Source organism: Poecilia reticulata, chromosome 16 (assembly GCF_904066995.2).
Source record: "Poecilia reticulata chromosome 16, P_reticulata-male-v2, whole genome shotgun sequence".
NCBI lineage: Eukaryota > Metazoa > Chordata > Actinopteri > Cyprinodontiformes > Poeciliidae > Poecilia > Poecilia reticulata.
Genome location: NC_088845.1, coordinates 34712047 through 34739730, shown reverse-complemented (window position 1 = coordinate 34739730; position 27684 = coordinate 34712047). Strand labels below are relative to the sequence as shown.

The 27684-nt window shown below is 38.7% G+C and overlaps 1 protein-coding gene across 6 annotated transcripts in view; it reads right to left on the bottom strand.

Annotated features, from left to right (window-relative positions):
- The window catches only part of adgrb1a (adhesion G protein-coupled receptor B1a), a 237625-nt gene extending 233991 nt beyond the window's left edge, over window positions 1–3634 (bottom strand). For 4 of the 6 annotated variants that reach the window (XM_081597383.1, XM_081597385.1, XM_081597387.1 and 1 more), the window contains exon 1: window positions 3039–3633. The gene's annotated coding sequence lies outside the window, so the exon portion shown is untranslated. Of the gene's footprint in view, window positions 1–3038 lie in introns of all 6 variants that reach the window. The other 2 variants (XM_081597386.1, XM_081597388.1) reach the window with 1 other exon arrangement.
- Between the last annotated feature and the right edge of the window lie 24050 nt (window positions 3635–27684).

Here is a 27684-nt window from a genome sequence, read left to right as displayed (position 1 = left end):
CAATCTAACCATTCCTCGTTTTTAAATCTCTTTCAATGACATTCCAGAAAAAAAATAGTTTTTCCAACCTGCATGGAGCATAGAGCAGACAGGGAATAAAGAAATGATCTAGTCTTTAAAAATCCCCATTTAATTGCTCAAAAGATAACATCATGCAGTCACAATAAACAAATTATGTATTTCTATAGCTGCCTGTTTGATAACATGTCATTTAGTGAGTGATTCAGAACTGCCAAGGAAAATAAGTATTCCAGTTGAGAAAAGGATTCATTCATCTTCCATGAATGAATCCTTTGTTCTCTGTTCTTCAGGAATGTGAAGTGGAAACTGTTTGGCTGGAGGTTTGTTGCTGTCTTATTATCAAGCATCAGTGACTAGATGGCTTATATAATAATAATAATAATAATAATAATAATAATAATAATAATAATAATAATAATAATAAAAACATTCAATGTTGCGTTACTGAAATTCTTTGCTACAAAAGAGTTTTATTTTCCAACAAGAAAATCAAAAATCTTAATAGAATATTTTTCTTACTTAAACACATAGACTTTCACATTTTCATTTGGCATGAAATTCATCATTATGTGTTTTATAAAAGCACATAAATGTTTGTACTTTCATGAGTACCAAAGATTTCAAAATTAAAAGTGTCATACCATTTTAAATGTTTAAAGTGGTGCCACAGAACATTGAAGCCCCACTAAACAGATTTTTCTCACAGTAGTAATGCTGCACATTCTCCCCCCTCAAGCTGTTGCTGCACACTGCTGGTCAGCAGGCTTACAGAAGGCCACTACAACTCGTCCTCGTTTTAATGTAACACAAACTGGGAAAGAGCATCCAGCACTCTCACTATAGTAACAATGTTTAATAGAATGTCTGTAAGCAGCAGAATGTGGTTTCTTCCTACTAAAGGGCAAGTAGTATTTGTTTATTTAATGTACCAGAGTCTTTATAAAGAGCAAAGATTTTATCAACTTATAATATGCAATGACATTTAGTGGATATTTAGTCTATGGTTAAATCTAAGGACAAAAAAAATTTCATATAATGTAATTATATGAAACATAATTATAACTCCTTCAGTAAGTACGCTGTGTTGTTTTAGCTGCAGTAACACATTTCTTTCCGGCCTTCAGAAAGATCATTTAGATCATGTGGTAACTAAGACTGTTAATGGATTATTATTATAATAATAATAATAATAATAATAATAATAATAATAATAATAATAATAATAATAATAATAATAATAATAAAATTCAAGAAAGCCTTTGGCACAATTTCTTCCGATAAGACGCTAATTTAATCATTCATTTTCTTTGAATAACCGGCTGCAACTGGAGGTTTTAATGAGTTCCAAACCAGAACTCCATTAATCCCTTCAACAGTAGGTGCTGCGACACGTTTATGCAATGTCAAAACAGAAAGTCAAAAAACGTTTGCATTGACCTTAAAAACTAAGCCCAGTTTCTGATTCTGTAATTTTAAATTGTATTCTCACGTTAAAGCCAACTGAAAGGGGTTAAGGCCGATTGGTCAGAAATCTTAGCTCTGAGGCCATACAACCTTTATTTGTTCAACAGTCACCACCTCAGACTGCAACGCACTGGTGCAGGAGCTTTAAATGAGCAGATGAAAGAATGGGTGTTCTATAGCGCCCCCAACAGTTTGAGCTAGCCATATTTAAAAAAGGTTAGAAGATCAAATATTGACTTTGCTTTCCAATATCCAATGAAGAGGAATTATCAGCTCTTATTAGACTGATATGAATTCCAATATCTGCAATGTTTCCAAACTTGCCTCCTCTGCTGGCTGTGAGTGCCACAGCTCTGGCAGGCTAAGAAGTCCTACTCCAGCTCCAGGAGACTCCAGGGAGGCTCATGGAAGCAGAAGAAGACGGTGAATGTGAATGATAACTCATTTAGAGGCGATGAGGTCTCCTGAGAGGCAGGGCCATCAGCTGAAGACAGGCGGTGCGCCACAGCCTCTTAACCATCCCTCCACTGCAAAGACCCGGGTTTCCCCCATAGGCATCACCGGGGGCATAATATCTGCGTCTGCTCATCAGGTATCACCAAGACATGACTTCAGCACATTTCTGATGTGTTCCTGCAGATCCAGATCCTGTTTCCAGGATGTTTGAGAGTGGATCCAAGCCACCTGGAACCTGCAGATGGAGAAATCTCAGGAGTTGACCCGCAGCTCGCCTGATTTACGTCTTTGTTTGTTTATACAAATAAATGAAAACATGTTAGGAAATTACTTTAAAGTATAAATAAATAAATAAATAAATAAATAAATAAATAAATAAATAAATAAGGAATTCAGGAGCGATGCACTGATCTTCCCCACGCCGTTATTATTTTCAGAATAACCCAAACTGCGTCGGTAAACGATCGATTATATGTTGGTTGAATATGCATGAGAAAAGCTGGGTATAGTCCAGCATTTTATTTTAAAGTATTCACATTCTCAAGAAAAAATATGAGCAATTTAAGTGAATGGGAAAATAACGTGTAAGAGAGCCAGTTATGCGGTGCACAGCGAGCGAGTTCGTATAGTTGACTCACTTCTTCTCTGTTTTACTGAAGGACACTGTTGCTCTTATTTACCTTCAGCAGAAAAACAGAGAATGGCTCGGCTGTCTTGGTTTTGAGCAGGGTTGGGTTCGGGCGACACCGCATCCCCGGAAAGCCGCGCCGTGCTGCGTCCCCGGGGACGGACGAAGCCCTGAGCCGCCCTGAGCCTCAAAGCGATTGGGCGTGTGAGCTTTGGGAATCACTCGGATGTCTCCTGGCCTGGCTCCAGGATCACCACGTTGTTGAATAAACGACAGCTCACATATTTTAATACTTGACCTCTTTGTGGTATTTTCTGCCCTTTAGTCAGATATGAATTTCCCAAAACAACAAGGGCACCGCGTCCCAAAATGTTGCCACAGGAAACTTTGAGATGACCGGACCAGTTCCTAATACATCGGTAACAGAGAACTGGACGAAATAATACGAATAATAAAATAAAGAATTTACCTCGAGTAAATTACCACTTCGTCCGAAGCATGGCAGTGGTCAACGGTCGGTGCGTTCGCGGCGTGTTCAACAATTCCAGAAGGGGTAAGTCCTGCGATAAGTCCTCCAAATGCGTTTTTATTCTGATAAATCTCGCCTCACCCTGAGCTAAATAAGTGACGATTCGGGGACGAAGAGGACAGAGAAACTGTCAGGAGTTCAGGCTCTCTGTTGGATGCGCGCCCAGTGCGTAAAACGCATTCAGCTCCCTGTTCTCCCTGTTTGATTCCCCCACTGCTCCAAAATCAAACTCTTCACTTCGGATAGAAATATCCTTATTTCACTTCAGTTCGTCTTCTTCTATGTCTTGTTTTATTTGTTCGTTGTTTGTTTTTAATCCTTAGAGCCTATTTGTCTGGAAAAAGTTAGGCGGTCTTTGAAATTGGAAATCCTCTCCGCACGCACGCCGCACGCTCCCCCAGGTGAATGTGAGGGCTGCGACAGACAGAGCCGCAGATCTAAGGGAAGCTCGCGCACGTCTCGGGTACTGCCGTCTCCAGCTCGCGGCTCTGGAGCGTCCTTGTCCGTCCGTGTGTCCGCGCGGCGACAGCCAAATTCCTTATTTGGAAACCCGGGGCTCGCGCTGGTATCAAGAGAGCCAAATTACACCACAATAACTTCCAGGAAGATCTTTCAAAATAAATACATGGTTTAATAAAGCAGGAGGGGGATCTCTTTGAGTAAACCTCGGGAAAGAGTCAGTATGCAATAAATACACTAATTATTCAGACTCTTTATAGAATACTTGAGCAAGTAAAAAAAAAAAATATTTACACTGTTAAATTATATATTTCCTTATATGATCAAATAGGTATACTGTATATATATATATATATATATATATATATATATATATATATATATATATATATATATATATATAAGTATACTCCATAGAAACAGAAATTCTTATCAAGTATTTGTCTATTCTACTGTGAATATCTTAGTACACTTAAAATAAGACAAAACTACATTTTCACCTAAGTATAGGGGTAAATAATTCCTAAATATTGATACAGTACTACCAGTTCCACTGGCAAGAATGAATAAATGAAAGTGATAAATAAATTAACAGAAAGAAAGAAATAACAAAGGAAAGAAAGAAGGAAGGGAAAGCCCTGCATTGTCACATAATAATAATAATAGCCTTCATTTTCTCTAAATGTAAGCTACAAACACAACACACAAACACACACACGAACGCAGACACACCAAAGTCCAGCTGAGGCATTCCACTTTCCTCATGGGAATACTCTTATTTTGAAGCCCAATCGCCCATTTTCCTGCCACATTGTGTCTTTACTGTGTTCAAAGCTAAAAGGTTTCCTCTCAGTGTAAAATTCACCCATCAGCCCCCTCTTCTGGAGTCAAACTGCGTCAATTGAAATCGTGTTGGGGCTGTGGCACCACCTTTCTCACATAATGACAATATGTTCCTAATAAATAATGCCTAGTTTTCCAGAGAGCTCTGAGGACTATGACCAGTGACTTTGATTGTATTTATCTCTTCATCAAGGCGTCTGCAGACGATAGGGTAAGTTAGCCACTAGGAAAACATTTTATTCTGTTAGAAGCTGGATAGGGTTAGTGAGGATTTGAATGAATTTGACAAGGACTAGTTCACAGTGGGTAGGCACCTCAGTCAGAGTATCTCCAAAACGCAGCTCTTATCTATCAGTGCTAACGACTTCTAAGGAAGTTAATGCCAGTTCTGGTAGAAAGATGTCAGAAAACACAGACCACATTAGTTAGTGATGGAGGAGAGGAAAAATAACAGGAGAAACCCCAAGCAGAATCTGACTCAGAGTCAAAGGTCAACAGGGTTGTTACCTTCAGAACCGGTGGACAACAGTTGAGAATTCACTGACTGGAGTCTTAAGAGGACTGGCTGTGCTAATAACTTTACTATTTAATTATAAGAGTACAAGTAAGGCATTTATGACTAATCTAAAACTCCTCTTTGATGCAATAACTGTGTGAACCTATATTGTAATAATTTCTAACTTTGCTTACTAAAAATGTTGTTTTTGTAAAATTGTTTGTAGAAGCTTCTGTGGATTCATTGCTCCACAGACAGTATTTAACAAATTAGAATATAACAGAAAAGTTGATGTATAGCAGTAGTTCAGTTCACTAAATGAAAAACATGGTACAGATTAATTACACACAGACTGATGTTTGGTTGATTATGATGGGTTTTGTTCTTACAGCTAATGAAAACATATTTAAGATTAGAATACTACATCTGCTGCTAATAACTTATAGGGACAGTTTTATGTAAAATCAACTTCTTTGAGCTCCGTGTCATAATGTAGGAAGTATTTCTCAGTGGAACGCTCCAATGGACGTTGGCAAAGGTTTAATGAGGAAACCATTTTTTATGATGACTTTCTGAAGGCATAGTATATAAATCTAGAACAAACTTAGAAAGTAACACCTAGTTTTATTAGAACAAGAATCCAGAGTATAAACGCCAGGTTTGCACTCCAAGTTGGAGTGTCCCTCCTGTGACATAGGAGTGTACTGTTTACACTCCTGTGTATATGTGGTGTAAATAGAAAAGCAGTGCTTTGTCACAAAGTTGGAGAGGAAAAGTAAAAAGTATGGTCTCTGTTAAAAAGAAGAAGAAAAAAAAATTATATATATATATATATATATATATATATATATATATATATATATATATATATATATATATATATATAATCAATCCCTTCTCACCCTCTGCGGGTGGTCTCTTTCATCCACTGAGCTCGGGTCCTCTACCAGAGGCCTGGGAGCTTGAGGGTTCTGCGCAGTATTTACACTGTAAAAAAAACGGCCTCAATTTACGGTAAAAAACTGGCAGCTGTTGTTGCCAGTTTTTTATTGACTTTGCTTTCCAATATCCAATGAAGAGGAATTATCAGCTCTTATTAGACTGATATGAATTCCAATATCTGCAATGTTTCCAAACTTGCCTCCTCTGCTGGCTGTGAGTGCCACAGCTTGGGCAGGCTAAGAAGTCCTACTCCAGCTCCAGGAGACTCCAGGGAGGCTCATGGAAGCAGAAGAAGACGGTGAATGTGAATGATAACTCATTTAGAGGCGATGAGGTCTCCTGAGAGGCTGAAGACAGGCGGTGCGCCACAGCCTCTTAACCATCCCTCCACTGCAAAGACCCGGGTTTCCCCCATAGGCATCACCGGGGGCATAATATCTGCGTCTGCTCATCAGGTATCACCAAGACATGACTTCAGCACATTTCTGATGTGTTCCTGCAGATCCAGATCCTGTTTCCAGGATGTTTGAGAGTGGATCCAAGCCACCTGGAACCTGCAGATGGAGAAATCTCAGGAGTTGACCCGCAGCTCGCCTGATGTATAAAGATTTTACCGTCTTTATACGGTAAAGTTCTGGCAACCAAAACTGCCAGTTTTTTACTGTATTTTTAAAATGCAGAATTTTACCGTTTTTTAAGAATACGGTAACATTCTGGAAACCAAAACTGCCAGTATTTTACCATATTTCCCAAATACGGTAAAATACCATATTTCCTAAAATATGTTAAATAAAAAATTAAAATGTGGTTTTGCCATAGTAAATACGGTCATACTGCCTGAGGCATAGTATCTACATAAGTGAAAAACACGGCCAGACTGTATGATATATTGACATTTTATTGTAAAAAACCCCCAAAAAACCTCATGGTAAATTACTGGTCACTGTTCTTACCAAAATTTTACCATAAATTATAGTACAACACACAAGGAAGTGTAACATGTCAGCATTTCTATACAGAAAGTTATAAAGAAAATAAATTAAAATTAAACAAAAATACGGATTACGAGTAATCCACTTAAAGAAAAAATTTCTATTTAAAAATTCAGTAAATGTGTACACTTTTCATACAGGCAAACAAATAGATACACCTGAGACGATTTATGCTATGTTAGTTTTTCTCAGTCACTTTTGGTGCAATTCTCAAGTCATTGTTGGCATTTACAAAACGGTAAGCGCATTTCTCAAAACAATTTGTAGAAACACCAAAAATAGCATTTGTTTGCTTGAAAAAAATCCTTAGTTCAGCTCTCAAAATTCTGTCAGTTAACATCAGTGACTCAAAATAATAAGTTATAGTTTCTCTATGTACAGATAAGACTTACGATAAGAATTGATTAGTCATGGGAAGAGTCTACAAAATTCACATTTACGCTTTTGCTGTAATTCATTGATGGTGATTCAGAAAGAAAAAGACAGAAATGCAGAGAACAAAAAAAGTAGAAAAGGAACCACAGGACAATCTCCTCATGGAAAACTGTACAGTGCTGTAGAAATTACATAATTACATTACATTTTAATTTCCATCGTCATGCTGACAAGGTTCCTCAGTGGGGTTAAGGAATGAACAGTACGGTGGGAGAACATCCATCAGCATCATGTTGTGGGTTGCAGCCATATCCTGATGTTGGACTGATAGAAACTGGCAGATGTCTTCAGCCTCTTCTGACTCTTCTTCTGCTTCCCTCCCAACTGTTTCCTCCTCAGCCTCACTCCTCTTCTTCTCTCTGGCTGTTCACTCTGTCCAGATACTTGTTCATCAGTTCTCAGAAATGTAACATTGTGTTGTGTTGTGGCTATATAGACCATATTGTTGCCAACTGATGGTTCACAAGATGCACCTTCAATCTGTTTCAGAAAACTGGTTGATCGTTGGATGAGCTAATGGTTCATACTTTGACCTGTTGGAGAAACTCAGGACTCCCTTGGGAACAATTTACCAATTTAGGACAGATTTAGAAAAGAACCAATTATAAATTAATTAAAATATGATTGACATTATGACAACTTTAAGACTTTTGCATGTTAAGACTTACACAATGAACTTATGCCGTTTTGGAAGTTGAGAATTCAACACAGACACATTTAACATATTTTGATCAACATAATTAAAGCAAATTACAATGGTGGAAAAGCAGAGAAGTGCACATAATCAGCTACATGATGTACAAAAGCAAAACTTGCAAGAGGAATGAGAAACTCATTTTTTGATGTGCAGAAGTGACACAGTAATTTGAAGATTGAACAGGTAGCTTTAAGAATTTCAATTCTGTTCTGAGAAATGCACCCAAACTGAGAAAAACTGTAAAATATTAATATTTAAATTCTCTTATCTTAAAATCCTTCAACTGTCATGGACCCAGTGACTTTAGTGCAAGTATTTTGGGGGTGAGAGTCAAGAGGTCATAGGAAAATATTAAATATTAGCTCTGATGCCAAGCTTTATACTTCCAAGTATTACCAAAGTATTGAAACAAAAGCTAACGTGATCTTCACAGATTTAACTTGCATGCATGAACATTTCACACTCAAATTAATTCAAATTAATTACTGAACCAAACTTGGAAAAAGTTGCTTCTGCCATTAACAATAACTTTAAGCACATGCAGTCTAAAGTAGACCAGAAATATAAATATATCTATGCAGTCGTTCCTACAGAAACATTAATGGAAGTGATGCATCTGAGAAAATTAAATGTTCCATATAGTAAATAATATCTAGCTGCAGTGCATGTACATAAACAGCATGGCTCAGAAATTACATATTTCTTTATCAGTTGGTTAAAGTTAGCTAACATCAGTTAAAACCGTGAAAGAAGCTCACCTGTGATGCAGAAATGTGTTTCCTTCTCCTCCTCCTGAACGCGCAAAAATAGCAGAAACTTGATTTTAAAGACAGTAGCCGCATCCTGACAAGATCAGGCCTACTTGGCTCTCAGCACCCTGAGCTAGCACCTGCTAGCAGCCTTAGCTAGCGCACTGTGACTTTACTGTGTTGAGTTCAGGACACAACAGTTTCCTGAGCCACACTCAACTACAGGAACAGAGTTAAAAGAAACTTGCTGCTGATGCTGAAGGATCAAGCAGCAATACAAACTAGATCATTATTTGTCCATCCATCCATCCATTTTCTTTCACCCTTGTCCCTCAGTAGGGTCAGGAGGTGCTGGTGCCCATCTCCAGCCAACGTTTCAGGCCAGAGGCAGGGTCACCCTGGACAGGTCGCCAGTCTGTCGCAGGGCAACACAGAGACACACAGGACACACACCCATGCACACACACCTATGGGCAATTTGGAGAGGCCAATTAAACTAACAGTCATGTTTTTGGACTGTGGGAGGAAACTGGAGTACCCGGAGAAAACCCACCATGCACAGGGAGAACATGCAAACTCCATGCAGAAAGACCCCCAGCTGGGAATTGAACCCAGAACCTTCTTGCTGCAAGGCAACAGCTCTACCAACTGCGCCACTGTACAGCCCATAATTATTTGTTTACATGACAAATAACAGTCTCCATTTACTGTAAACCCTGCTATTTATCACAATAACAAAATGAAAAATTCTCTAGAGTATTCTCTATTAATAGCACAATATTTTAAACCAAGTGTGGGATTTATGAAACTTCAATGAAGGGCGACTTCACAACTTTTATGATTTTGGATAACACTAGAATTGTTCTTTATTGAAGTTTCACAAATCAGATAAAGGTTTCACAAATCCCACACTTGGTTTTAAATATGAGTTGAGAATAATCTAGCCCAGATTTGAAGAGTCTAGGTGTTGTAGTTTTTAAGCTAGAGTAAATTAAAGACGCTGATGGTAGTGAAAAATTAGGTGGAATTGCCCTTTAGCCATTTCCCAAATTGGAAGCAGCAATTGGAAACCAACTTCAGCTTCATCCAAGCAAGAGGGGCTAACATACAGTTCTCTTAATGTATAAGAAATCTATGGTTGGCATAAAATTAATCTCAAATGCATCATTTAACCAAACATTCTCATAAATGATGGCTGTAGGAGTTTGCTTTGCAATCGGTGGGTTGCCAGATCGATGCCTGGTCTACTGCTGAGATTTCAGTTTGGTGGATTAAAGGCATTATTAAAAAAGAAACCAAAATATCACACCAGCATTCTGTTCTTTGTAAAAATTACTTTTGCAGTCTTGTTTACGGTTTTACATTGTAGATATAAATATCAGAACATTTTTAATTTTGGCTGATTAGTACTGTTAAGTTTAGGGTAATTAACTGCTGGCAATATTACATTATTTTTCTATGAACTTTACAATTACTTATATTTTTACAATATATTTCTGTATTTTCTACAGAAATATATTTCTGTAGAAATATCAAAATTCTACAGAAAATTACTGTCAAAATTACTTAGGATATATGTTTATTGAGTTATTATAATTCTATGTATTTTCTACGGTAACAAAATGTTTTGGATATTATGGTCAGTAACTCTTGGTGTTTCACAATTTTCTACGGTAAATTTACTGACTTTTTTTTCAGTTTCGACTTAAGGTAGTTCCATGTAATTTCTACGGTAATGAAATGTTTTTGGATATGACGGTCAGTAACTGTTGGTCTTTTACCGTTTGTTACCGTAAATTTACTGACTTTCTTTGCAGTTTCGACTTACGGTAGTTCCATGTAATTTCTACGGTAATGAAATGTTTTGGATATTACGGTCAGTAACTGTTGGTGTTTCACAATTTTCTACCGTAAATTTACTGACTTTTTTTGCAGTTTTGACTTACGGTAGTTCCATTTAGCTTCTACGGTAATGAAATGTTTTTGGATATGACGGTCAAAAACTGTTGGTCTTTTACCGTTTTTTACCATTTATTTACTGACTTTTTTTACAGTGTAGAACTGCACATTTCTTAACTGAGATGTCTGATGTTGTTCCTGGGATCTGTTTTAGCCACTGCTCCAATTTGGGGGTGACTGCCCCAGGGGCCCTGATGACCACAGGCACCACTGTGGTCTTCACCTTTCCAGTTCTTCTCTGAGGCCCTGGTATTTCTCCAGTTTCTCGTGCTCCTTTTTCCTGATGTTCTAATCATTTGGTATTGCTACATCGACCACAACGGCTTTCCTCTGTTGTTTATCCACCACCACAATGTCCGGTTGGTTTGCCATTACCATTTTGTCTGTCTGGATCTGGAAGTCCCACAGGATCTTAGCTCGGTCATTCTCACCACCTTTGGGGGTGTTCCCCACTTTGATCTCAGGGCTTCCAGTCCATATTCTGCACAGATGTTTCTGTACACTATGCCCGCCACTTGGTTATGTCGTTCCATATACACCTTCCCTGCTAGCATCTTGCACCCTCCTGTTATGTGCTGGACTGTCTCAGGGGCCTCCTTGCACAATCTACACCTTGGGTCTTGTCTGATGTGATAGATCTGAGCCTCTATTGCTCTGGTGTTTAGGGCCTGTTCCTGTGCAGCCAGGATGAGTGCCTCTGTGCTGTCCTTGAGTCCAGCTTTTTCCAGCCATTGATAGGATTTCCTGATATCAGCCACTTCAGTTATTTGTTGGTGGTACATCCCATGTAGGGGCTCTTGTCCTCCCATGATTGTAACTCCAGCACCTCGTCCTCTGTTCCCCATTGTCTGAGACATTCGCTGAGCACATCGTCTGTTGAGGCTTTGACCTTGATGTACTTATGGATCTTGGATGTTTCATCCTGGACAGTGGCTTTCACACTCACTAGTCCTCTGCCTCCTTCCTTGCGGCTTGTGTACAGTCTCAGGGTGCTGGATTTGGGGTGGAACCCTCCATGCATGGTTAGTAGTTTCTGAGTCTTAACATCAGTGGCCTTATCTCCTCCATTGGCCAGCAAATTATTCCAGCAGGGTATCTGATTACTGGTAAGGCATAGCTGTTTATTGCACGGATCTTGTTCTTGCCATGAGCTGGCTTCTCAGGACTTGTCTTATTCGTTGGAGGTATTTGGCCGTGGCTCCTTTCCTTGTGACCTCATCAAGGTGGCTGTTTGCTTGTTGTTTTCCCAAGTACTTGTAACTGTCCTCAATGTCTGCTATTGTTCCTTCTGGGAGTGAGACCCCTTCTGTGTGGGCGACCTTCCCTCTCTTTGTAACCATCTGACCACACTTCTCTAGTCTGAATGACATCCCAATGTCAGTGCTGTAGATCCTGGTGGTGTGGATCAGTGAGTCGATGTCTCGCTCGCTCTTGGCGTACGGCTGGATGTCATCCATGTAGAGGAGGTGACTGAAAGTGGACCCATCTTGATTGCATTCGATGGACACTTGTGCAAGTGGTTTGCAGTTCAAGTGTGCTTTTCCACAGCGCCATAGAGTTCGCAATGAACGCTCTTCTGCTATTTATGCCGATGCCCTTCTGTGTTTAGCTTCATGTATTTATCCATGTGCCCGCTTATCTTAGCCGCTATGACGCCTGACATGACATGTTGTAGAGAGACAGGTTGTTTTTCATACCTGAGAGTCTTTCTTGGACATCTGCCACAGTGATGGTTATTGGGGCTTGCTCTCTCTCTCTCTCTCTCTATATATATATATATATATATATATATATATATATTCAGTTAAAATACTGAATACTAACAAGAGTAGAAGGAAAAATACATTTCAGTCAAATAGGTATCATACAAGAACAAGATTTAGGTGAATAGAAAATAGAACCTGGAATATCGACTGATGCAATGTTTTTTTGTAAAGAACATAAGAACCCAACCAGGTCACTTCTTACCAATGTTGTGCATCAAAGGGTAACAACACACTCTGGGTTTATATGCATGCTATCAATCTGTGGCCCCTTTTGACTGCAGTGTAACTGGAGCCAACTACCCAGTCAGACTAAAAGCCTTTGATGTTGATAAACCAACAAGCTTTGAAATGTTTTAATTTGCAGCAAAAGAGAAACCATATAGCAGGTGTGCGAAATAATCCCAACGACAAGTCCTTCAGTACTGCATTAAACAAGCTGGTAGTTTTGGATCTCTGGGAATCTGGACAGATCTCAGTTTAAGCTTCCAGGGTTGGAGGAGCAGCATGCACACTGACCCTGAATCCTTATGGACAAGCAGTAAGGATAGTGTTGTCTCAATCTGTCCGCACTGTCTCAACCTTTTTTTTACAATGCACATAATGTCCTCAAGCCTTGTCCCTTGCCCAGCCAGTCACAAACATACTCATGGAGACAGCGAGCATTGCTACAGGGGGAAAGTACACAGCTGGGAACCCACTTTGATTTGAAACTAAGAAAGATCTGACAGGCTTCTGGATGCAAGAGCACAAACAAATTCATCTTTCCTTCATCACTGTCATTGTCCTGACTTCAGTCAAGGGTACACGGCCATGTAGATGAGCACAAAAGGATGCAGAAAGGCATCTCTGGACCACTTAGCAAACAGGGTTGTCAAATTTACGTATGAGCAAGCTGTTTCACATGAATAATTCATATTGGGCATCAGTTGTATGAATGAAGAGTTGAGGTTTATAAAACCTTTTCTTTATGACTGTGATGTCTCATGTAGTTATCAGATATATTTTGGGTTATCCTGTCTTCACACTGCAGGGCAGTACATTTATTTGTCCTCTTTCTCTGGCGCAGCCATAAATACTTCCAGTTCCTCACTAAGTCAAAGTCTTGTGCAGACATGAACTGCATTTACATGTGACTGAGTGTATTTCTGGAGTCCCTTTATGTTGGAATTGTGTATAACTAAAGCATTAGAGGACAAAATGGATGGGCAGATGAGAATGAGGGTGAAGTTGAAATGAGCAGCTGAGCCAATATCAGAAAGAAAGAAAAATAAACCCTCCCCTAATGCCTTCCAGTGACATGGAGTAAGTGCCTGTTATGTTTCCTGGAATTAATTACACTCAGTATGAATGAGTGTTGCTACTCAACATGATGTAAAGTAGAATAAAAGCAGCAGAGTAAATGTTTCCCATCATCCTATTTTTCAGCCATAATGAAGCTGTAATTTGGGCCACATTGCCTTAATTGCAAATATCCTTCATGTTGTGACATGATTTCAGGACTTCACAAAAGCAATGTTTTGCTTTGCTTCCATGCATATGTTATGTAATTATCACTGTAGTTCATGTTTGTTGTTCGCAGGTTTGCTATGGGTGAACACTTTTTTGTGGACTTTTTTTAATCAACATCTGTCTTTTAGAAGATTGCGGACAACAAAAGTGTAATCAGTGTTCGGCTTCCTTCTGGCATTCAGCACAGAGCTGTCTGAGTGTTTTCTTCATTAGCCAGTGGTGACAGAGCACAGCAGCCTGTGATCATCATGCTGTTTAGCTATTAAAGGTGGTAAGTAAGGTTATTATACGTTCTAGAACTACCCACTTATTTGCCAGAAGTTGAATTCCACCTGATGTAAGGCTCTCCATAGAATCACTAGCATAATGTGTGTTGTTAAGTATTTTTAAAAGCCAGTACTTTTTTACTTTTACTTAAGTAAAATGTTAATGTGGTACTTTTACTTGAGTACATTTTTTCTGTGTATTTGCACTTTTACTTAAGTACATTTTTTGAGTACTTTCTCCACCACTGAGTAACACTCAGCTAAACTATACTGAGTAAAAATGAAAGAATTATAAAAACTGATGAACTGCCAAAAAGTAAAACAATAACATTGAACAAAGAGAATAGAACCATTAACCGATTAAAAAAATGATGTAATAATGTAATATTCACTGTTCAGCAAGAACTGTAAATACTGACAAATCAGGTTTATCTAGACTGATTAGTTGTCAACTAATTAAGATTAGTTGATAGCAAAAAGCATGAATTTACTCACAAAGCAGAACCAAAATGTATAAGAATGAAACATGAAATAATTCACAGAATTATACACAGTCGCACAGAAATCACTGACAGCCCAGTTTTAATCGATCCTAATCCCAACCTCCTTAAAAAGGAAGTCAGTTTTTTTACTCGTGTAAATCCCTAATCTACTTCAAACTCGTTAAGACATAATACATTGAGGTTACTTGTTAAATAACTCAAGCAAAGTATTGATTTGTATCCAAAGCTGTGGCTTTACATTGTGTCTGTACGTTGGGCCTGATGAATTTGCATGTCCAGTCGCTGCAACATGACTTACTACGTTTTTCACATACTTGATCTAGTCTGCACTAAGTTGACAGAGGCTGATGTTATTATAGTAACAAACATATATGGATGTTAATTTTATGAATATTGACCAGTTTTACCTCTTTGCTTAATTTAGTTCAGTTCAGTGAAATTAGTTTTTCAGTAGGTTGTAAACCATACAGCACAACATAAAATGACATCAATGGACTTAAAAACACAGAAGGCATACAGACACGAATTTAAAAATAGGTAAATGATAATGAAAATAATGAATAATGAAGTTATTGAATTTACATATACAACACATATAGAGCAACAAAAAAGCCTCTTGGACCCACATTCCAAACCCAACAGGAAGTGTCATTTTAGATCATTTAGTGACAAAGACATAAAATCATAAAAAAAATCTCATGTGTGTTCTACAGAGCTCTGATTTTGGGTGTCACTAATACCTGCCTGAAAACCTGAAATGAGGAGTAAAACTTTAGATTTGACTTGGACTAAAAAAATGACTTAACATGTCTTGTTGCATTGATATGAAAAGAAGGAGCTTTCTTTGCCTCTGGTTTGTTTCTTGGCTGTTTTTTTTTCTTGAGTTCTATTAAACTTACCTTGAAGCTCTCTCAGCTATGGACACACAATGTAGCTGCTATCAATGTTCATTAGTGACTAGCTGTTAAAACAAAGGAGGACGTTTCCTGCTATTATCAAACATTTAGCTGTTTATCAATTCTCTTCAAAATGTTCTTCTTCTTGAGTTATATAGGCAAGCAGGTTATTGTGTGGGACTCTGGTAGGCTGTACTCCCCCAGAGGCTGCTGTGCCCTGTCTTCTGCATGGCACACCATTATCAGACATGACTAATTCAGCACGTGGCCAAAGAGTCTAAATGTGTAATTAAATATTTAATCAGACCACACAGACCATCCTCCCACCAAGCACAAGCAGCTTCTGTGCACCCTTTATGCAGGACGGCGCTGAAGGCTGGCTCTGACCTTACCTGCAGACCGTGCGGTTTGTCATCTTGCAGATGCACCTCTAGTGAAACTTGACAGGGGTAATTAAAAAATGGATGGTACTCTACAGGAAAATAAAACAAACCAAATAATCTCTTTATGTTTGTATGCTGTTTCACATTAATTGTTTGTTTTTGTGTGAACTGATGCTTTGTCTTATCTCCCATGCGGCCCAATGCCATTTGGATTTGTTAAGCTTATTCTGGATAACACTGTCAGGAAAATTAAACCAGTTTCACTGTGACCTTTTTAGCTACTTTTATCTTAAGCAGTCAGGGAAAGGCAGCCGTGTTCACTGTGATTATTTCCTCTGCCTGCTTAGCAGCAATCCGCAAATGATCTTTCATCCTTGTCTAATGCAAGGAAAATTGTGCAAGCCCTTAATAAATCTAATAACCTTTAAATTTAGACCCAGCTCCATTCACAGTGTCTTTAATTACACATCACATGGGGCTATTTTTAAAAGGCCCACTCTTGTACCAAGCTCAGTGAAAGTGATGCATTGATCCTCCAGGCCTGGATGAGTTCAGGCCTCGTCAAGCCCAGTGCACGGAGCTGGGACCTGGCCCCCGTCCAGGTTGACTGTGTCTGGGATGCTAACTGTGCGGGGGAGGATGATGGGAGCATCCAAGCCAGAGAAGTCATCGCTGCTCACATCTCCAACCACAGCTGTGCTGTGAGCGGAAAGAAAGGAGCAGCCGAGATGTGAGTATGTGTCAGCTTAGAGAGCATACAGTGCATAATGTGACTGTAACAATGGATGATTGTGTGAATGTGGAAAGTCTGAGAATTTGCATAGCTGCTCTCATGCACTGTTTACAAGCTGCACCCTGTACATGGGTACAATACAGAGGTGACAGCTGTCTCCAGATTCTGCCATTCTTACAGTATGAGGAATGTTGAGAGAGCAGCAAAGGTTAAAAAATTCATTAACATCAGTGCCCACAGCTATTTGCTGTTGTTCTTTAAGAATTTTTTCTGTGCTCAATGATGTCCATAAGCTAAAACTTGCTTTTTTAAAAAAGTTAACTTGGGTTTAAAAAAATATTTTATTAACCTTCCTGTTATGTTCATTTCTGAAGTACAGCAATAATGTTCCTGGGTCAATTTGACCAGTGGAGTGTTTAATCATGCAATGTCAGAAACCAAAAAAAATCATCCAAACCATTTTATATCTGATTATTAATTTCAATACTATCCATTTCAATCAATATTTGTGCAATGATGCATTTTTATTTCTCACAAATAAAGGATCAATGACAACAACTTACTCATTTAGTCATTTGGATGTAGAAAATGTAAACTACATTTTTTATGTCCACTGAAAAGACCTACACACAAAAAACAATAATTATTCTTGAAATTGATCTTTTGTAATTTTTTAATATTAGATTTTGATTTTTTTTTTTTAAGAGGTGATCTTTATAATTGAACTTGAGACACGTGTACTGTTTGGTGTCAAATTGACCCGCTGATTAAAATCAAGACAAATGAGTCATGCAGAAAGTATTTATGTTTTCCCCAACTTCTGCTGAGTGTCCACTTAGTATGGGTGTAATTTTCCCACGGGAACAGAAAAGGTTCAAAAGTTGTATGAACACCTGCTTTCTCGCAGTTTCGTAGTGAAGTAATAGCGAGAAAGTGGGCTTGTGTGCGTGTACGCGTGTGTGATGCGCATGTAAGTGTGTGATGCGGTGTGTGTGCGTGCATGTGATAAATAAAAACAATGGTAAAAAGTATGGAATAATTCCTGGGAAAATGTAACAAAAAGAAACACGCTAAAAAAAACATATGACACATATTTAATTCAAAAGCAGCTGGATATTTTGACTTTGTTAAACACATATCCTCAAAACTTAAATGATAGTTTTAATAATGAGACATCCATTTACTAACTCAAGTAGACAAAAAGATTATGGAATCAGCCTGCAATTTGTGTTTCATCTGTTTGATTCTGCTGTTACAAGAGAAAGCTTGTAGATGTCACAACTGTCTGATTGGCAGGAATCATGGTCCCAATAAGAGAGATGTATGATAATAAAACTGAAAAGTTAGGTTTCTAAAACTACAGCAAAGTATGTACATTTTCCTGTGTGAAAAATTTGAAGTGTCTGAAAGTAAACTTGTTCAGGTTGTAAAATGGAAACACACAAGTTGACAATTAAAGGCTTCAATGTGATAGAAGAGAGATATTAAAGCAATTTGCAGTAGACACAGGAAATGAGCGACAAAAAAAAGAAAGACAGGGGCAATGACAGGAGGAACTCTCTTAGAGCAAGATTTCAGCTGAAGTAAGTGGGACTAATGTCCATAAAAGCCAGAGTGCAGTCATCAATAACCCCACCGTCAGTGGGCAGAGGAGAAGTGTTCATGGACTGTGGATGACTGGATTAAAGTGGGATTTGCTTGGTACCTTTAACCAATGAAACATAGAAGGATGAGTGAAGAAACCCCAGTTAAGTAAATCATTAGTTGTACAGGAAGTCCACAGGTGCACCTTTTCACATTCTAGCAATTTCTCAATCCATCAATAATTCTCTAAATATTATTTGTTTCTAATTAAGCAGTTTTTTCAGGTCCCATGTGCTGGTGAAGAGTCTCTCTTCTGGTGGGCATGGAGTTTTCCAAACGCGAGTTTAAACATAGGAAACATCTTCTCTCCTTGCTATTGTAACCCAGTTCAAAATAAAGATATTTTGTATTGAGTAAAGTTCATGGAAAGTATAATAATTTAGAATGTGTTAAACATGTGTTTAAATATGTTAAAATTGTTATAAATAAGTGTTAGCAAAAAGATGAACTTACAGGTACTTGAAGTAATATGATACTTCAAGTACCTGTAAGTTTGCTTTCAGAACCAATCTATGTGGCATAAATTCAAACGGAAATACGTCACCACCTCTCGTGGCATATACCCCACTGTACTGGTCCGTGGTTGTCTGAGGATCAGGAAGGGATGAGAAGGACCTCGCTGCAGCCATAGACATATTATAAGAGTAGACCCCGCATTGGCTGCTCCGGCGCAGGAAATACGGCGGCCATCTTGGAGCGGTACTCCTTCCTACCTTGTTCAATCAAAACAGCAGAAGATGCCTCAGCACTGAGGGATATTGTTGTTCTGATCGATGGACTATTGATATGAGGGCTCCACAGACAATATTTCACAAGTAAGATGGACATATTATTGTGTATATATTGTGATTGGAATATTACTTTACTGTATTTATGCCCACTGGCGAGATACCAGCTATTAGCTACAGTGCTTAGTGTAATACGGGGTTCAGCCCCGCTATGAAGGCTAACTGAGATTCTGTAAATCTAAAAAAAATAATTATTCTCTAACATTGACTTAGATTATCTGACACAAGAGCCTATATTAGAAATGATGTAACACATATTCTAAAACTTATATTATGTGTTATAACATTCACCAGCAAAGTTTACACAGGTGGTAAAGACTATTATTTAGATGCAATTCTTTCACTAGTAAGATACATCCCAACTCTTCCGTTTTTGTTTTGAAAGTTTCATAAAGACACGATGTGAGGAAGAAGAGGAAGATATCTATAAAGAGAGACAGATTCACTGCAGCACGGATGAATCTCACATCGAATTTTGGACTCGATCTCAGCTGCTGAATCACTCTGAAGCTAGAACTCGTCGGCTGAAAAACATATATCTATATATATGTATGTATATACATATAAACATCTATCCAATATATATAAGTCAGTATTAATCATTATTTATTTGTGCCATTATTAATCTTTTTTTTGTGTGTTTGGGTAGTTATATAAATATGTATTGGTATTACTAAATTATTTATGAAATAAATTATGAACGGCTGTGTGCTTTGTAATACGCTCTTCATACATCGTTATCAGAATATCCCATTCCTATTCTATTGTTATAGCCACTAAGCATATTTAAATATGCTAAACTATCAAACAGTCCAACTAAACATACTTAAATAATACAATTGTTCATAAATGTAGCTTTGATAGATGTTTCAATATGGTTTCCAGTAACAAAAAAGTGTGTTATGATCGATTACATGCGCTGATACGTCATTTTGCCTGCTAAACACATAACGCTGAGTGGAGTGGTGCACCGCTCCAAGATGGCCACCCTAAATCTCGTTAGCGGCAGTAGGCGAGAGCGGACCATGAGGCGTCTATCCTTAATATTATGTCTATGGCTGCAGCAATCAGAAAGGGGCGAGGACGGACCACTGTCAGTCTCATACCTTATTTGGAAATGGGACCATTCCAATCCGGAAGTGAAGGGGGCGCTATTTCCTATACTTCCGTTTTTATTTTCTTTTGAAATCTGTGATATATTTTCACTTTTAGGAAGGAGTTTCACTCTCAGAATGTATTTGAACTTCTTTCTTTTATTTACTTCACGGCAGCTCACAGTTTTTAGCAAATTCTGTAGCTTTCGGTGTGCTTCTAAATCTGCTCCTTAGTCGCATCTTTTCGGGCTTGCTACTGCCTCTAGTGGCGCGGGGGTGGTAACACAACTAATATAATTACATTACTAAATCAGAATACCACAAAGTCTTTATTACTTATTATTAATTCTGGCATAACTAGAACAGTAAAAGATAAATTCCCTCACAAAAGAACATACCTTTTCATTTTCTTAAGTAGAGCTAATTAAGTGAGATAAACAAGAACTGAAAGTGATTCTAGTTTCACTTGATAGCCAACCTGTTGAAACTGTGGCAAATTTTAAATACCTCGGGTCTTTCCTAGACTGTCAGCTTAACTTTGCTGAAAACACTGACTATATTTTTAAGAACCGTTCTCAAAGACTCTACCTTTTAAGAAGACCTTGGGGTTACCTAACTTGAGGTTGTGTACAACCTCTAGCTAGGTAGAGGTTGTTGAGTAAAAATGTTAAAACTAAACATTTTAACTTGAGTTTTAACTCATCTCAAGTTAAAGCAACATTTTAACTTGAGTTTTAACTTTTCATCTCCTTGGCTGGTTTGGTAACATGAGCTGCAGACTAACAGAATATTTTAAGAATAGTTTGAATGGCAGGTATATCAGCAAGTAAATAGTGGTGAAACCAAAGACAACTCTTGTTTGCTGAAAGAACATGAAAGATGGCAAGAAATATTTTAGCAGGGAGCATCCATCCTCATTATTTATCAGTTTGAACCTCTGAGCTCATGAAGGTGTTACTGTGTTCTTCTGGCAACAAGAACATCTATTAGACGTTGTAGCGGCTAAAATCCTATATTTTAGACTACTGGTGGTTGTTGTTGAAAGGTTTCAAACAACAAATGTTTGAAACCTTCTGTCTTCATTTTTTATATATTTTAGAACAGATGTGCTATCAGTCCAGAAGCAAGCCTTCTCCAATGGCAGCTGAAGCTCTAACTGAAGCATGTTATTCATTCTAACGGCCATAACAGCAGCTGTGAGCTCTAAACGAGGAATAGTCACAGATTTGAGTGGAGCTACTCTGGCTTTGCCAAACAAGAATGATACATGAACTCTCTTGTTGCCGTTCTGCATTCTGACATACGTAGCTGTACCATACCCACTCTCACTAGCGTCAGAGAAGTGGTGTAACTGGGCACTAATGACTTCTCCAAACCCTTCCGGTTTGATACATCTGCTGACTTGGAAGTCAGCCAATTTTTCCAAGTCAGTCAGCCACCGGTTCCACTGTTTCTGGAAAATTAGAGGTATAGGATCATCCCAGCCCCACTTCATCCTGCATAACTCTTGTAACAGCAGTTTGGCAGGAAGAATAAGAGGTGCTAGGAATCCTAGCGGATCATAAATGGAACTGATGGTAGACAGCATACCTCTTTTAGTGGAAGGCTTTTCTTTGACTTTCAGCTTGAACTTAAAACTGTCTGTCTCTGTGCACCATTGTAAACCTAGTGCTCTGTCTAGTGGTAGCTCATCACTGTCCAGATTTAACTCACAAAGAGTCTGGGACCTGAGCTCTCCTGGGATACATTGGAGAACTTCTCGGCTGTTACCAATCCATTGGGTTAGCGTAAACCCTCCTCTGCTGCAAATAGCTACAAGATCTTGGGCCATGATAACTGCACTTTCCTCTGATGGCAGACCTTTTAAGAGGTCATCCATGTAAAAGTTTTTGTTGACTGTTAGTACAACATCTGCTGAGAAGTTAGACTGATTATCCTCAGCAGTCTTTCTGAGAGCATAGCAAGCACAGCTCGGTGAGGAGACTGCACCAAATAAGTGGACAGTCATACGGTATTCCTCAAGGTCTTGTTCTAGATTACCTTGAGGCCACCACATGAAACGTAGAAAGTCCACATGCTCCTCAGCCACCTTAACCTGGTGGAACATGGATTTTATGTCTGCCATTAATGCCACATGTTCCTGCCGAAACCTCACTAGAACCCCCACCAATGAGCTAGTTAGGTTTGGGCCCTGTAAAAGCTGACTGTTAAGAGAGACCCCTTTATACTCTGCTCCACAATCAAACACTACACGCAGCTTATGTTTTTGTGGATGGTATACACCATGATGGGGTATATACCACACCTTGCCTTTTGGTGTTGTCAGCTGATGCTGTGGAACCCTTTCTGCATGTCCACTATTAATGGCATTAGTCATGAAGTTTGTGTACTCTTTATGGAAACCTTTGTTCTTTTTGAATTTTCTTTTCAACCCATGTAAGCGTTGCAGGGCAACAGAAATGTTGTTTGGCATAAAGAGTTCTTCCCTTTTGAAAGGCAGTTTCAGCTTGTAATGTCCATTCTCCATCTGTGCAGAGCGATCCATTATGTCTAGGAATTTTTGTTCCTCTCTTGACATTTCCTCTTGTTCTGTAAATGACTTTTCATTAAAGTCATAGTTGTATTGACTGATCAGAAGCTCTTCAATTTTATCAACTGTAGTTCTGTTGACCTGAACTGAAGGGTAGCCATTTTCAAAATCATTGTAATCTTCTGCTGAAGCATTTACGACCCATCCTAGGAGGCTTCTGATTGCATAGGGCCCTTCACCCTGACTATTAACCACCTCCCAAGGTTCCATTAATTAGACGCATTGGTTCCCACTAGTAGGTCTACACCAGCATGTATACGAGGAAAGTTGATGTCCTTCAAGTACGACCATTTAGACAGTTCCTCCTCACTGATGATGTTGTTGGTGGAGACGGGCATTTCCTTTTGTGTAAAAACAATGGGAAGCTGATAGAAATGGCTTCCATTTATTTCTGAAATCTCCAGACCTTTAATGATAGAGGTCGTCATCGTTTTACTCTGACCCATTGTCCGGAGATGAATCTGAGTCTTTTGACCTTGAATGTTGAGTTCATTAAGAAGTCTTTCAGAGCAGAATGTATCGGTGCTCCCTGGATCCAGAAAAGCGTATGTTTTAATGATTTTAGTTCCCTTTGAACTTTTCACTTTCACAGGCAGGATGGGAAGAATGCCTGTATGGTGGCCAGCCCCAGTATGACCACAAGTAGAGGAGGTTTTACAGCCCTTTGCTGCCTGATCCAACTCTTTCTGATGGATTTTTTCCTTCTGTCCAATGTGCAAAATGCTGGGATGCTTTTGGTTACAGTGTTTGCAAGTGATGCGTTTAACACAGTTTTTGCTTAAATGCCCTGTATTCAAGCAACCAAAACACAAACCTTTGTCTTTTAGAAAGTCTAGTTTTTCCCTGTGTGACCTATTTCCTAATTGCTGACATTGTTCCAATACATGACCGTCCTGTGTACAATACAGACAGGATAAATAATTTGACTTAACAGTCAATTCATTTTTGAGAGGAGGCATGTTACAGTCATCATTAACAGAAACATGGGTGACAAAGCTGTTTCTTTTAAACTGTGATTTTATTTGAGGTTTGCTAGGTCTTATGATCCGCCTAACAGGTTGTAAGTCCTGAATATCTCCAAAAACCGGATCTGAGATTATTCTAATCTGGTGTTCAATAAAAGTAACAATATCTCTGTAACATGCTCTTTGACTCGTTCTCTCAAAAATCTCATTTGCTTTTGTTCTCCATTTTTCTCTTAGTTTAAAAGGAAACTTTTGAACCAAGATTTTCATGTTAGCTGGCATGCTTAACTCATCCAAATACTGCAGTTCCTCCATTGCATTGCAACATTCACGAAGGAACAGTCCAAATGCCTTTAATGCTTTAGCATCTTCCCCTTTAATGTTGGGCCAACCAGTGACCTTTTCCATGTAGGCTGCAGTAACATTAAATTCATTGCCAAAATGTTCTTTGAGGAGTTGCTTGGCCACAGCATACCCTCTTTCTGCAGTCATGTGAAGGCAGCTGCGTATGAGGTCTCTTGGTTGCCCCCTGGTGTACTGTTCAAGGTAGTACAAACAGTCTCCTTTAGAAGTGGTCTTTGCTTCCACGCAACGTTCAAAGGCTTTCATAAATGAGTTGAACAGCAAAGGATCTCCATCATAGATGGGAATTTCTCGGTGTGGCAGTAACTGGCTTGATTGCATTTGAACCAGAAGAGCTGTTATGTCATTCTGTTGTTTCAACACGTTGTAGAGATCTCCAGAAGGTTGATTTTGATTTGATGGAAGCAGCCTGTTTTGAGTGGTAACATTGGGATTGGATAAGATAGTAGCTTTAGATTTTTGAACAACAGAGGGAACTGTTTGTGACACCAAAGTATTGAAAACAGTGTTGCTTTTCATTTCATGCTTTTCATAGGCTGTGTTTAGATCTGACTCAACCTCTTTACCCAACAGTAGTCCAGCATCTTGTTGAAGCTTCTTTGCATGTTTGGTAACCAACTGTGAAGCTTGTGGGAGTAAAGTAGGCTTGATCTTGGGTCTAGCACCTTTTCTAACATATGAATCCATTCCATCAGAATGCTTGGATGCAATGCTGCCTTTAGTGCTGCCCTCTAGCACCATTACTTTGGCATTAGCAGCAGCTATTTTGGTGTCCATCTCAAGCTGTTCCTTTCTTTTCTTTAACAGGTATTCCTGTTCCTCCAATGCATGCTTCTCCTTTAAAGCAGCTGCACATGCCAGGAGTGCAGCCCTTTCTGCTTCTGCTTTTATTTGTTCAGAAAGTGTTGACGATCTGCTGGTTGTTACAGAAGAACCCCTTTGACTCCTAGCTTTTCTAGAAGACCTTATGGAAACATTTGAAATGCTGTCATGAGGTTCAATCTGTAGCTCCTCCTCCATCGTGCCATCACTGGCAGCATTTGGTTCAGCTTCCTTATTATTTTTACTCTCATTTTCTCTAATATCAGGCACACCAGTTGAGCAACCTTGAGCCTCAGTCAACCACTTATGAGTAGCAGCAACAAATTCATTAACATTCAACATTTTAGCTTGAAACCATACATCATGTTTCTGTGCTTCATCCACAGGCAGTAAACCCAACAAAACCTGGTGTACCTTTTGTGTTTCTGCAGACAAACCCAAAAACCTTTTAAATTCTCCCTCAATGTCATTCACACACACTTTGTCATTTTTCAACACTGTAATAGTTTGTCTTAACTTTGTGAGCTTATTTAACTTTGTTTTTCTTTCACTTTCTAAGTTACTGATTTTCACCAACAAAGCCTTGGCTGTTAATTTCACCTGTCTTTTTTCAGACTCCCATTGAAGACTTTCCTCTTCATCCACAATGTTATTTTGACCCTCCTGATTCAGGTCAATGTTTTCCTCTTCTGCCATAATGACCGACAGTTTATAAGCTTATTTATTCGCAAATTGTAGATTGTTTATTTATAGAGAGCTCTCTTTGTTTTAAGCAGTCTTCAGTCTGCTACCAATGCATTGGATTTAAGCTTTGTGTGCGCACATAATAATAATAATGGCCATTCATAGATATCAGCGCTGACTCACATACCCCAATGGTGCGTTGGCCGGCATTGATGATCGGCGTTCCGATGTCCGCTGCTACGAATCTCAGTAGCTCCAATAGCTCGATCCATGCAGCTCTGTTCCCAAGCGTGCGGTGTCGATCGCTCCTGTGCGGCTCCGATTCCGACGTCAGGTGTCCCGATCGCTCCTGTGCGGCTCGGTTCCGACGTCAGGTGTCCAGATCGTTCCTGTGCGGTCCGGTTCCGACGCCAGGTGTCCCGATCGCTCCTCTGCGGGTCTGGTGCGGCGTTACTTTGTCCGGCGGCTCCAATAGCCTGGTTCTGTGCCGTTACTTTACCCGGCGGCTCCAATAGCCTGGTTCTGTGCGGCGTTACTTTACCGCCGCGTAGAATCCCAAAGCAGAAGGATCGGTGGATTTTCCAAACGAGGCAGTTTTCTACCTAAATGTAGCGGCTAAAATCCTATATTTTAGACTACTGGTGGTTGTTGTTGAAAGGCGTTGGTTTTACGTGCGCTCAATTAAGATTCAGGATGCCGATCTTTTCGTTTGACATAAATAAAGTCATTTATTGTCAGTACAAATGTCCATTGTCTCACCGTTTCCATTTAGATCCACATAAATTCGACATACATCCAAAATCAAGCACAGTAGAAAACTGTTTGCCTCTACCCATTAACCACACCTGAACAGAATCATGGTTGACCTTAAATAACCCATCCCCCATCAGACACTCAGAACTCAAAATAAATACGCCCCCTGGTGGCGATAAACCCAAGAAAGAATAAATGGCTCCTACAGACGTCATTTATTGACAGTGCAATAATTAATCTTAACCAAACTAAATAATATTTACCTATAGCATTCTCAGTGTTTTGCTCTATTCACAAATTGTTGATAATCAATCAATCAATCAATCAATCAATCAATCAATCAATCAATCAATCAATCAAATCTTTATTCCAGACACAAAAAACGTCCATAGAAAAAGGTAAAAACAAGCAAAATAAAATAAAAATAATCATGACATGATATTCACCGAGTCACAAATACATGATGCCGCCAATGATTCCATAATCTTGAAGAGAATCTCAGTACTAAAAGCAGGATTTACTACAATTGCAATGATATTATTTCATGACACAGATAATCTACACATGCATTAATACATAAGATTCCTGAGCACAGCTGCACATGTGGGAACAGCATTATGTACAAACATATGGCTAGCACTTCTCCACCTAGACATTTTGAGTAGTAGCCTCATGCCATCATTGTATGCAACATAAAGTTTCTGGAAGCTACTTTTTTGCATCGTCGCCACAAATTGGCCATGTAATAATGTGATTCATAAATATGATTTATCAGTTTAGAGTCAAAGGAAAATTTCCTCGTTGATAGATTAAGTAGTTTCATCTTATTTTTTTTCTATATATAAGACTCTACCAACAAAAAGTATCTCAATAATATACATGGCACTGTAAAAACAAAAATTTGAATTTTTGCTTATATCTGTTTAACCACCCTAGTTATAACAACCTGGGTTGTTATTCTTCTGTACCTAATTCATTGTTTGTTATTGACTTTTGATCAATTAAATTTTTTATGTACACACTGTGAATAGTATTTTTATTATAGTTGATCATGTTGTTTTTCATGTCTCCTTATGTCTTTTGTTCCTCCCATAATTGATGGAGATATATAGTTATTATTTACAATGTATGAGAGTATTGTTTGTCATTTAATTAGCTCTACATCATTAAGAAAATGAAAAAATACGTTGTTTTATAAGATAATTTATCTTTTATGGTGCCAGTAATGTCAGAATTAATAGTAAATAATAAAGAC